The sequence below is a fragment of the Protopterus annectens genome, chromosome 7.part0, assembly GCF_019279795.1.
Source record: "Protopterus annectens isolate FY-2018-M chromosome 7.part0, PAN1.0, whole genome shotgun sequence".
Taxonomy (NCBI): domain Eukaryota; kingdom Metazoa; phylum Chordata; order Ceratodontiformes; family Protopteridae; genus Protopterus; species Protopterus annectens.
The window spans coordinates 945,837,558-945,850,347 of NC_056739.1; positions in this window are offsets into that span (position 1 = coordinate 945,837,558).

A 12,790-nucleotide genomic window follows, 5' to 3' on the forward strand; every position below is an offset into this window, starting at 1 on the left:
CAGGCTGAAAACCTGGAAGTTGACTGGACAGAAAGTACAACAGTTAAAGGAATTACTCAGGGTACTAGCACCCCAATAAGAGGTGGAAATAGGTGGAGTTGAATAAGAATGGCAGCGCCTTAAAACAGCATGTGTTAGGACTACAGAACAGATATGCGGCCAAGCTAGGTATGGAAATAAGGTACATAAGGAAAGCTGGTAGTGGAATGCAGAAGTCCAGGAAGTCATCAAAAGAAAAAAGGAGGGCAGGAAGAAGTGGGAGATAGAAAAGACTGACCAGGCTAGGAAGGACTACTGGCTGACTAAGAAAGAAGCTAAGAAAGAAGTTGCAATAGCAAAGAAGAGGGCATCAGAGGCACTGTACCAATGTCTGGAAAATGACTCAGTAAGTGGCACAAAGAAACTAAATCAAGTTACAAGGCAAAGGCAGAAAGATAATGAAAATAGTCAGACACCCTTCATAAGGAATCCCAGAAACAACCTGCTCACCAGTCCACAGGACATCAAAGGCAGATGGAAGGAGTATTTCCAGCAGCCTCTGAATGAAGAAAAACCCCACAAAAGCTGTACTGCCCCAGATACAGCCTACAATGAGAGAAGAAGAGGAGCCCACCCTAGAAGAAGGAAAACTAACCACTAAGGAAAATGAAGTCAGGGAAAGCAGTAGGCTCAGATGAGGTCACAGTATATATTATAAAGATGCTGAGTGAGATAGGGGAGAAATGGCCCCTGAGGATATTAATAGCAGTGTGGAGAGAAAGATGTAACACAGATGACTGGAGAATCAGCATATTTATGCCAGTGTACAAGAACAAAAGGGACATCCACAATTGTGGGCAGTACAGAGGCATCAAACTCCTATCACATTGCATGAAAGTCTGGAGAGGGTGATTGATAAATGGATACACAGAGTAGTAGAATGTAAAATGGGGATCAGTGGTTTGGATTCAGATCAGGATGCAGCAGAGTTGACCCGATACATGCAGTGAGAGACAGATACTTGAGAAGAAGCTACAGATGAGCAGTTAGTCCAACTGGCCATTCCTAGACTTGGAGAAAGCATATGAGTAGGTCCCAAGAAAGCTGATCTGGGCAGTACTGTGGTGGTTTGAAGTTCCAGAAACATTGGTAGAATTAATGTAGGCTATGTACAAGGACCCAATGACTCAAGTACGGACAGTGTTAGGCCTCACAGAGGGGTGCCCAGTGGGAGTGAAGTGTACACCAGGGTTCAGCACTGAACCCACTGCTGTTCATACTGGTGCTGGACTACACTAGCAAATAGGTTGGAGGGGACAGATTAACAAAGTTGCTGTATGCAGATGATGTAGCATTACAGGCAGACTATGAGCTCGAACTTCAGCAAAGGATAGAAGAATGGAATGCAAAACTGAAGGCACATGTGATGAAACTAAGCACAGATAAGATGGCAGTATTTGCAGCAAACTGAGGAAATCAGAAGAAGCTGAGAATAGAGATAGAAGGAAAGATAATGGAACAGATAAACAGCTTCAAGTATCTGGGAGGGGTGGTTGAGGAGAAGGGAAGTCTGAATGAAGAGGTCAAAGCTAGAATCAGAGAGGCTGCAGCCAACTGGCATAGAGTGTCAGGTGTAGTCTATGACAGAAAAATGCCAAAGAAGCTGAAAAGTAAGATGTACAAGACAGTGGTGCTACCAGTACTACTGTATGGTACAGAATCCTGGGCAGTAAAGGCAGAACAGTTGAAGAAGCTAGAGGTGATGGAAATGAAGTGCCTGAAAAGAGTGGTAAAATGCATACTGTGGGACAGACTAAGAAATGAGGACATAAGAGCAGAAGCCAAAATAGCTCCAATTGCAGAAAAGATCAAAGAGAACAGATTATGGTGGTCTTGACACATGTGCAGAAATCAGAAGACAATCTGGTGAAAAAGATTTGGGAGAGACAGGAAGAAGGTAAGAGGAAGCGAGGACATCCAACAAAGAGGTGGATGGATTGTGTGAAAGAAGATCTGTGACAGTCAGGCATGAGTGTAGAAGAAGGCAGGAGTGTGGCACTGAATCAAGAGAGTTGGCGACAGTTAACACAGTACCCCAACCCCATGTAGACAAAAAATGGGAAAAAGGGGAGCTGCTGCTGCTGCTGTTGATGATGATGGTGATAATAATGATTATAATCTAGCCAGTCATTGTTAATCAAACATTACAGAGTTCATTCATTTCATGCCTTCCCTTAAACCATATTCACCCTCCAAAATATTATTCGGCATGCATTGTTCCCAAAATTCCCATTTTTTTCCTATTTAGTTTGCCCCTACCCTTTTCTGAAGATCCCACTTCCAGTTGTTTTATCTCTGTTACTATATTCACTACTTCTTGTAAAGTTGGTTTAGATTTTGACTCCCATTTTCTAGTATTTGCTTTTTTGGCAGCCGCCATAATTAGACTCAGGAAGGCCTTATTATGTCTATTTCGATTTTGCATCATAGCTCAAAAAATCATTTCCTTAGTTACACCAATTTGCTCACACAGTATTTCTGTTACAGTAGCCTGCAGGGAATTTTTAGCCTGCCATTTCATTACACTCCCCAAAAATATGTTCCCTATTACCCATTTCTTTCCCATCACACCTCCAACATTTGCTTGGGATATAAAAATACCTATGCAAACACTTCCAAGCAAAGATCCTAAATCGTCTCGACTTTGTTGCATGTTTGGGAGCCATATATATCTCGTCCAATTTTCTCCTTGTGAATTGCTCATCCATTCTCTCTTCCCAATCCTTTATAACCTCCTCTGATTCCTATAGTTACCATGCAGTATTTTATTTGCCCTACTAATTATCCCTTTTTAGCAGCAGCTTCTGTTCTAGATTCTACTAAAAACTCTACTTGTGCTGGTCTTTCGCTTAGGATCTCCTATTTCTTTTCTTTGCTTATACTCCGATATCAATCTTTGATAGGGAATTCAATCTCTACCCTCCAGTCCAAAATAATTATCAGCATCTTCCCATTCTATTACATTTCCCTCTCTAATTATTTGCTCCCAATATCTTTTTCTTTTATCTAACCCTGTATGTGTTTGTATATAAGGGAATTTGGTTGTATAACTAAAGTTGTAAATGGTCTGGTCTAGCACTGTTTGAGATTTACACTGAAATTGTGAAAAAAAATAATGCACATGAAAATTGTATTTGTAGTATATTCTTGCTCATTGGATCTTGGGTTTGTGGCCGAAGAGGGTCAACAGACCAACCCACCAACTCCATTATCAAATAGCTGTCAATAAATAAAATAAATAAGTAAATGAGCAGCAATAGATAATGAATGCAGTTTTCACATTGTTTCCCAGAACTGGATTTTTGTAGCAAAACCATAATTATTTTATAATGACTGTATATCCTAATACATCTTTTATTTGTTGCCTATGAACTGCAGGGGAAGGATTACTCATCTATGCAAAACATCTCAGACATGGTTTACCTCCTTGACTAAGGCTAGCCCTGTCAATCAACTTTTCCCTCTTATAGCTGATCATATTCCTATTTTGGTGAGATTCAGTCTACAGTAATAAACTGGATTTATTTAAGAACAGTGATGAGATATTTATGCAAGCCCTGAAAATATTCTAGGTTATGCAAGTGCAAGATAAGCAGTGCCTTGCTGCAGTCACTATTTGACTTGGGAGGATATATCTTTCATACTTATGAAGCCTTCTGGCTTTGCAGACGATCTTGGGCATTATTGCATCTGCACATACCCTCATGCATTGAGTTGTAATTTGTTGCTAAATCCTTCTGGTCACTCTGCTTCACATGTACTCTCAGTCCATTTCTAAACCCAGACCAGTAAAGTGGATATTTAAGATAGTGCTGCTCAACTAGCAAGTGACATTCTGATATTTCCCATAAGACCTAAATATATCATTAACATTTATGGCATAACAAACAATGCAGTATCAAAATATAGAACCTTGAAGTACAGTTCTATAAACAATATGATTTAACTTGTGCGCTAATTAATTTATTTGTATTCAGCACATATAGGGGACTGGCCTGAAAATATTTTTCATCCTTGACCCAAAAAGGAACATAAAATTGTAATACAAAGTCATATAGTACCTATCAGGAAAGTAGTACATTTTAAGCAGGCTGGCGTTGCTATGATGCCAGTGAGCACATTCATTTAGATATGGACAACTCTGGTTAAACAACAAACTTTGAAAAGTGTAAATTAGTTTACACTTCACCAACATAAGCAGAAATGTAGGTGTTAATTTGAACATCAAAATAAACAGATGTTTATATGCATTTAAAATGCAATATGACAATCTGTAAAATAAGTTTAAAAAATAAATGCGTTAGTCCAGTGATCAGCATTACAGATTCACAGAAATGTCTTTATTTTTATATCATAATCCAGTGTCAGGGATCAAAGATGAGCAAAGCTGTCAGGAGCTTAATTTGAACTTTAACACTGCTCTGACTCAAATATAACACTGTGATTCTTTTCAAATTTGCAATGAAAAAATTCTGGGAAAAATTGAAAAGCTCACAAGTACACTATAAACATTTAAATGGGTATCATAAAATGTTTGTGAGCTTAGACATTTAATATCTCATATGCACACAGTGCAGGAAAGGGAAATGAAGTTTGGAACAGAACATTTTTTCCTGGGACATCATCAAGTGGGGCTAGATACATAGATTAGCAGGAATTAAGAGAATAAGGGGAGGCTTACGTTCAAGACGACCTGTTGGTAGTAAGGGATCAGGTAGGCATTGGATTAATAATTATGTACAAAGAAGAGATGGGTAATTTATTTATGTTTCTGTTTACTGATGGGTTAGGATCATTGCTGGCTTTAGGCACCAAAGAACCCTGCGGTCGCTGGGGGATCCCTGGTCCTGGGGAGCCCCCGACCACAGCAAGTTATCTTATCTTGATATTTTGTAATATGTCTGTTAAACCAACAAAACTAATGCAGCAATCTTGTATGCTTAATAAATGGGGGAGGGGGGTAATAATAACTCTTATTTATATCTTCTTCAAAAGTCAAAGATCTTTAGTTATAGTAACAGGCTTCACAATTCCATTAAATGTTTTACCACTGACACAATGCCCCTGGCTTAGTTAAACCCTGCTGGTGGACATCTTCTCCACTAAAACTAACAACATAGCTAGCTGTAGGTACCTACAATATCTGTGGCTGCAGTGGAGCCCCTTAATCATCCCTGACTGTGTGGGGGCCCCACAAAAGCTGCTGTTGGTTGGGGAAAATAAGGAGAAAAAATTTAATTAATTTTTGCTTGTACTGTTTAATCTGAACAGGGCTGTGATATGACCCTGTTAGGATAAAGCTGATAATAAGCATGAATATTGTTAGAACTAGAGAGAGATCAGCAGCCCAGCATGACTGATCTCAGTGCACACCAAAGAATTTCAGAAGAGCTAATGCTTCTGATCTTCAGGGATGGTTTCTCTTTCAGGGATTTTAATAAATGCTGCCAGAACACCAGATACTGTAACTCTCAAAGTCTTTGCTGAAAAATTCTGTTCAGTGCCAAAAACAATAGCATAATAAAGGCTCAAAATGAGGATAACATTTTAAAGGGTCCATATTAGAACATCAACGTTTCAGAACTTCGAATGTTCTAATATCAAACCCAATTCAGCGAATGCTGACAATATTGAACATTCAGAACAGCAAATTTTTTTCTAGGGAAAAAATTTGCTGTTCCGAAACACATACACACAACACAAGAACACCAAACAAACAGCAATCCACACACATACACCTACAATCTTACATCTAACCCTACACTAAACTGTACATACACCACTAACTATCCACTTACCTTAACCCAAACCATATCCCTAAGGTCCATCACTATCGCACACTCACCTCACCCTAACCCTAACTCACCTACCCCACCCTAACCCTCACGTCCACACAATCATACACTTACCTGACCCGCGTCCTAACCCTAACTCACCTAACCTGCCCTAACCCTCACGTCTACACAATCACACACTTACCTGAACCTGACCCGTAACGCTCCACCACAGCACTGAAAATAGTGAAGCGACAGAAACGGACAACCAAATTCTTTCCCTGGGAAAAAATCGTTTTTCTGCAGCTTCGCTATTTTCAGGGTTCGATATTAGAACATTCGATGTTCTGAAACATCGATGTTCTAATATAGACCCCATTTTAAATATTGCTCAAATTCACTTAAAAGTTATTAGAATAGCACATTTTGTATCAACATACAGTTTTTGCACAATAAGTATAAAGCTATGATGTCTGGATTTACTGACTGTAATCTTAAATGATTTGCTTGCAAATACAACTTTTAATTTTTATTTATTTTTTTCTGAAGGACAGAGCAAAATTATGAGGCAAAATCAAGGAATATCTATGAAATCAGGGAAAGTGACAGGTATTCATTTACTCCGCAATGAGATAAAGTGGCTTAACCCTGCTTCTCTTTGGTAATGCTAAACAGCAGTCACTGATCTGGTGTGGCAGTACCAGTGTTACACAATGTATTGTTATTTGCTGATGTAAGTACAAAACTCGTATTGCTGTGACTTATGCATGAGTGTGTGTGTATAAAAAAATATCACTGATTTGTATCAGTCCATACATCCAATAATGCTGGGACACACACATTTTTCTGCTGGGTATCAGTAACAAAATGCAGCTAACAAGTAATTATATTTTAAAAGTAAGGCATAAAATATATCACAGAACATTAAGACACTTAGATCTTCTAGGAATCCGGTGCCCCTCCCCACTCCCCAGACTGTATAAATGGATACAGGAGGGGTCCCTTATTCATCCTTGACAGTGGGGGGGCCCACAAAAGCTGTTTCTGGTTGGGCAAAAATGAGGAGATAAAAATTATTTAATTTTCAGGGCTGTAATATGACCTTGTTAGGATAAAACTGATAATGGTTTCTGCTATCAACCGCACCCACTTTCCTCACAATCACACATCAGGCATGTATACAGGTGGCTGCCTTTGGGGGTTAGGAGTGAGGAGGCATGCTATGTATATGTATTGTAGCAATCACTTGAAATACATAACTGTGGCCATTCAAACCTTTGCTTTCATCCCAATCTAACACCAGAGGAATGCATAGGCAGTGACTGTCTTTTTGGGGGGATTAGGGAGGCAGGCAGTATGCCAAGACAGGATCTGTGTATCCTCACAACAAACTGGCTTGTTAGTTTATTGTGAGCTATGATTTTGTCAGCTTTGAACATTAAGCCTTGGGCATAACTTATGTCTTCATTGAAAGAAAAAAGTAAGACTGCAATTCTTTTTCTTTCTCATGAATTTTGTTTAGGTTACTGTTGGATTACAAGGTTGGGAAATGCTTTAAAATGTTTTTAGAGCATCTATAACCTTTATGGATTCTGGGGCAGTGGCTTAATTGAGTTATTTCCTAAATGGTTATCACTGTGCTATCTTGGTCAAGAAAGGTATGTTAAAAGGATGCAAAGAAAACTAAAGATGAACAGCAACACTGAATTTCTTTCTTTAATCATAATTTTTGTTCAAGCCATCATTGGATGAAAAAGTTGTGCAAAAAGGAAAAAAAGACCTAAAAGCACTTCAGAGCATATATAAAGTCATGGCTTCTTGAAAAAGCTGAAGAGAAAAGTAAAATATGAGAAATAGAAGAAAAATGTTACTTGCATGGTGTGGGGAACACAAGATGAGGAGAAACAAAGGGGACCACTGGAGGATGTATGCGTGTTTTGGGGGGGGGGCTGAAATAGTAGGCAATGCCCTAGGGCACCATTTCACCTAAGTCCAGCAGTGTACAAAGTTGTAACGTATCTTTGTTACATCTAAATGATAATAACTGTGAATGTCTCTTTGTGAGAAGGGCCAACATACTGCGGTACATAAGCTTGTTGTAATGTAAGAGCATTGTAACTCCAGGCCAGTCTGTGTGTACTACTCCTAAAAGTTTGCAGCATGAGCTAAAAGGATGGCTAGGAAGTCTGGCAGTGACAGGGTGAAACTTAGGCAGGAAGTGCTCAGGGAGGCACCAACTTGATATTTGCTGGGGGCCCCCAAAATGCTAACACCGGCCCTGGTTAGGATTAGAGCGGGGTGGGGGTTGGGGGTTTCAGTACTTTGGGCAGTGGAGTAGGTTAGTGGTGGTACTTTTAAAATGAAAGAAAATGTTTTTCATTTTGACCTACTTAGCTGTAGTATTTGCTAACTTTTTGTACATCTAGCTTGCTTTAAGGAATTAGTAAAATGCAAGAAGACAAAGTGCAGTGCTTTCGGGGGGCAAGTGAAAGTAGTGCCCCCCCCCCCCCATCGGCTCTTTCTGTATAGTGTCTGCCATGAGCTCTTTTCAATGGTACTTTGTTGTGATGTTTTCTAGTTGACAAGAATAACAGTTTGTACTTATATTAGTTTGTGGGTTTAATGTAAGAGAAGCAGGTGAGCTGGTACAGGTTCTTAGGGACTGGGTTTTGTTGTTGCTGTGTTTCTGTTTGATTTCCACCTTCATTGGAGGTGGGTTTCATGGTGGGAATTTTCCCAGGGCTGTGCTGGTTCTTTTCTGGTGTGTGTTAACTGCTTCACGGGCTTGAGGCACCCTTGGGACAGGGTGCATGTGCTGCTTGTTTCAGTTTAAAAAAAGGAAAATAGAACTGAGAGAAAACTAACTAAAGAATTGCAATACTAGTGGGGTGTTTCGTTTATCACTGTCATGGCAGGGATTTGGTTTCTGTAGCTTTCCTCGTTTAAAAAAAAAGAAAGTGGAGGTAAGGGAGAAGGCAAGGCATATTGCAGGTTAAATGGTCCACGTGTATCACTATAAAGTAATATGCTCACGCAGTAGTTGTTAAGAATCTGTACCAGCATTCCTCCACTCATGCCTAGACATCCAAAAAAAAAAAAAAAAAGATTACTTTTATCTCTTTGGCTAAGGGTTATCAAGCTTTTTAGCTTAACATAACGTGGGGGATTTATCTCATTTGAAGAATGGTTATCGGGTGTTTGTTTAATATAATATAGTGTTTTTTTCTCTGCTTCTGAATGATTGGATGCATGGTTGATTTGATGTTGCAGGCTCTTGCATTGTGCCATTGTGGCAGTTATCTTGCTTAACACTTCGGAATACTGGGTAAAGAAATTTGGGGAGGATTCAGGGGTCCACTGGGAGCAGATGCTTGCTGTGGCATTTTTTCCTTTTGGTGAGTGTATGTTGTGCTGCATCACTGGGAACTCTGAGGTATTGTGAGCGTGGATATGAGGTGCCGGTGCTTGCTTCACCTATTTAACACTACTCAAATTTGCTCCTCATGAACCCCGGTTCTCACATAGGGTTGTTCACTTCACTGCTAATTCCCTACATCGTGCATAGCTCCAAAACAGCTCAGTAACTGAGTAGCTTAATTTTATTTTGTTGGTCACATGGTATTTAACATGCCTCCATGCTTCTTTGGTGCCACTTCTATAGTGAAGGGAAGGAGTCTCCTTATTTTTTGGGTGGTTGGCTTCCTGATAGCAATATTCCTCATGTTCAGAGATGCTTCAGGGACAAGTTCTCCTGTATGACTAGATCTTTGGTGTGTTAGATGTACAGCAGTATCGAGGTTCGCGGGCTTGGGAAGAGGCATTCATTGTTGCTCATGCTCAGTTGCTACTATTGGGGGTCTGACCATTAATCTACAGTGCTCTCTGGCTTTGCAGCAGTATGGAGCCTCTCACATCAGCAAATATATATATATATATATATATATATATATATATATATATATATCTATATATCTATATATATATATATATATATATATATATCTATATATATATATATATATATATATATATATTTATTTATATATGGTGCGGAAAGTCACAGTTCCTTCATACAACTTTGGGGGTTTCACATCAGGTTAAGCCAGAAAAGTGACAGACAGCGGAGATTAATACTTCTACCTGTGGTATGCAAATGTGGTCAACTTTATTAAAACCTGTTACTCTATTAACTAGCTAAGTCTGTACGAGCAGTATTTAAAGAGTGTTGGGTGGTCTACTTGTTCCATTGGTTGTGGCCTTGGGCAGAGGTTTGCTGTAAGAGGTTGTATATGTGTGGGGTTACATACTTAGCACTCAATTGCGAGCTACTGCAGAATCTCAAAGTTTTTACCCTATGTCATGGCCCATTGGGTGTATGGCATATCAGGGAGAAGTTTCATTCAGAAGGAGTGAGCTCATTTGTGGTTCGGCTTTCATATCCCTTCAGAAAGTTATATTACAAAAGAAGGGGAAGCCATGGAGGGTCATGGTAAGAAAGTGTCAGACTTGGAAGTTAAGAGTCCGTGGGTGTGGCTGGTTGCTGTTTTTTTTTTTTTGGGGGGGGGGGTTGCTTTGACATACTACTGAATCCTTACAGATTGGCTGCAGGAAACAATCATAGACATTTGAGTTTTTGCCATTGTGCGTTTTGAAGGTTTATGTCAGACTGGTAGCTAGGGCTCTATTCTCTAACCTTTAGCTAATGGTTAATGGCAAAGTTGGACAGGTTCCTGGTGAGGTGGTCAAGAGGTATGCCTTGTTTAGATTATAAAGTCAGTGGTGTGCATACTGGTTCTCGGAGTGGACGAAGTTTATGAAACAGCATTTTCACGGGTTTAGAAACAGTCTTGGATGTTCGTTGCTGCACATTGGTTACAGCTAAACAGTTTCACTTTTCTTTGAAAATATTGTGTGTGTGGAAGGCGGGGGAGCATGCAGCTCAGTCATTCCATATGGCATACTTACTGTACAAGGGTTCCAGTGATTGCATTGGCATCCCTGACATACAATCTTATTTTATGAGCAGTGGGAAACGTTGGAACTTAGGCTATCAATTTACAGGCTAGCAGGTTGTTATGACACATTTCTGTTTGTAGTGCTGCCGTAAAGGGCACACGTTTACTGGTTGTTTAAGCATTCTTGGCAAGGCATTTGTACATTATCACAAATTATGACTGAGAAATTTGTAGGTAATTGTCTGAAAGCTTACAGATATAAGTTTCTTATATCTAAGGTGATTCAGAGAAGCTGTGCAATTAAAGTTTTATGGATTTGTAGTGGTGGCCTGTTGTAAACACAGGTAGAACCTCAGTAGCCAGGTCAGTGTGGAGGTGCAGAGGTTTGCATTGTCACTTCACTCCAAGAGGTTCTCCGGTTCAATGCTCGGCCGGGTGCCTTTTGTGTGGAGTCTGCATGTCCTCCATGTGCATTTCCTCTGGGTACCCCGGTTTCCTCCCATGTTACAAAGACACGCATCTGGAGCATTTCTCCCTGGGCATCCACTGAAAATTGGCTCATTTCAAGTCAGACTTTCCTGGTAAACAAATGCAAAACAAAAATAAATTAAAGACTTATTGAATGGAATCGAGACTTCTGCTTTTCATTTGCTGTGGGGAGTAGTATGTCCCTGAGAATGACTTAGTTTTTCCTGATTGCATTTTCCAAATGTAAGAACATTTGTGTTTACCTCTTCATGCAACAAATTTACACAAAGCCAGGCATAATGGGGGGGGGGGTTAAAGACCTGTAATTTGAGAGGGAACTAGTAGGCACTTACAGTTGTCTTTATTTTACAGACAGAAGAAGTGCAGAGTTGAGCACCTGGCTACCAGTGGGATTTTGACTCAACAGGCGAGAGAGGAAGCTGCAGAGCAACTGTGTCGGCTGCTGGAGTAGTATGCACTGAGTCAGTTTTTTCCAGCATGCAGCAATTTGGAATGGTTGTTGGGTGATTGTTGTTTGTTTGTTTTTTTTCCTGCAGCCACAAGGTAATGTTTTGATTCTGTTGATCTCGGGTGTCGATCGACCCCCCCCCCCCAGATGGAATTGTGCTGCATTATTGGTAGGTGGGGGTCTTCGGGGATCAGCTCAGGTGGCACGAGTGTTACCATGGCAGTATACCATACAGTGCAAGGGATGGGCTTACCTATCACACTAAGTAATTGCTTACTGTTGAAGGAGGTATTAAGGAGTGAGTTTGTTCAGTTACCTGCCCAGTTGTTTAAACGGTGTTCATTGAGGGTCAATGACATGTTGTGTCTAATAGGAAGCTTTTGGTTGATCTTGGGGGTATCCTTCGGGTGACATTTGTCCTTTAAGTGGATACTGGTAATGTTGCATACCAGGTTCAGTTCTCTTTCTCTCAAAATAGAAGGTGGACTAGTTCACTGGTGTCTGGGGTCTGCATTGAATGGATGGAAGGTTGGATGTTATAGGTGCGCTTTTTAGCAGTAAGTCAGGTTCCAGGGGCATTGTAGGCACACGGGGTTGGGGATATGTAGGATCTAGATATTTTTGTGTTATAAAAAAAAAAGAAAAAGAAAGAAATTGTAGTACTATTGTTACCCTTCAGGTGTGATATTTTGCAAGAGTTATTTGTTGCTGCCCATCATAGAGGGTTTTTAGGAAATAGTTCATGGGGTCTCAGGGGCAGGATGTCTGAATTTTGGTTTTATAATTTGGTTGCCTGATAAGGGATAGTGGGTTTGATGGCAGGATTACTAGGCAATTAATCATTTAAAGAAAGGAAATAGCAGTGTGGTCATGAGTATTGCCATAAAAAAAATAAAAAATAATAGAGGGGCTGCACTTAGGCATGATGGCAAGTCGTTGACCTTGTTTGCTTGAGATGACAGTGGGATTCTTAGATTTTTGGTGGTACATTGTCCTGGTGTGGCTTCTTCTGGCATGGGTTTAATTTTGGATGGTATATTTGGTGGGCACTGATCTGGGAATCATGGCACAGCTACTATTGGTGA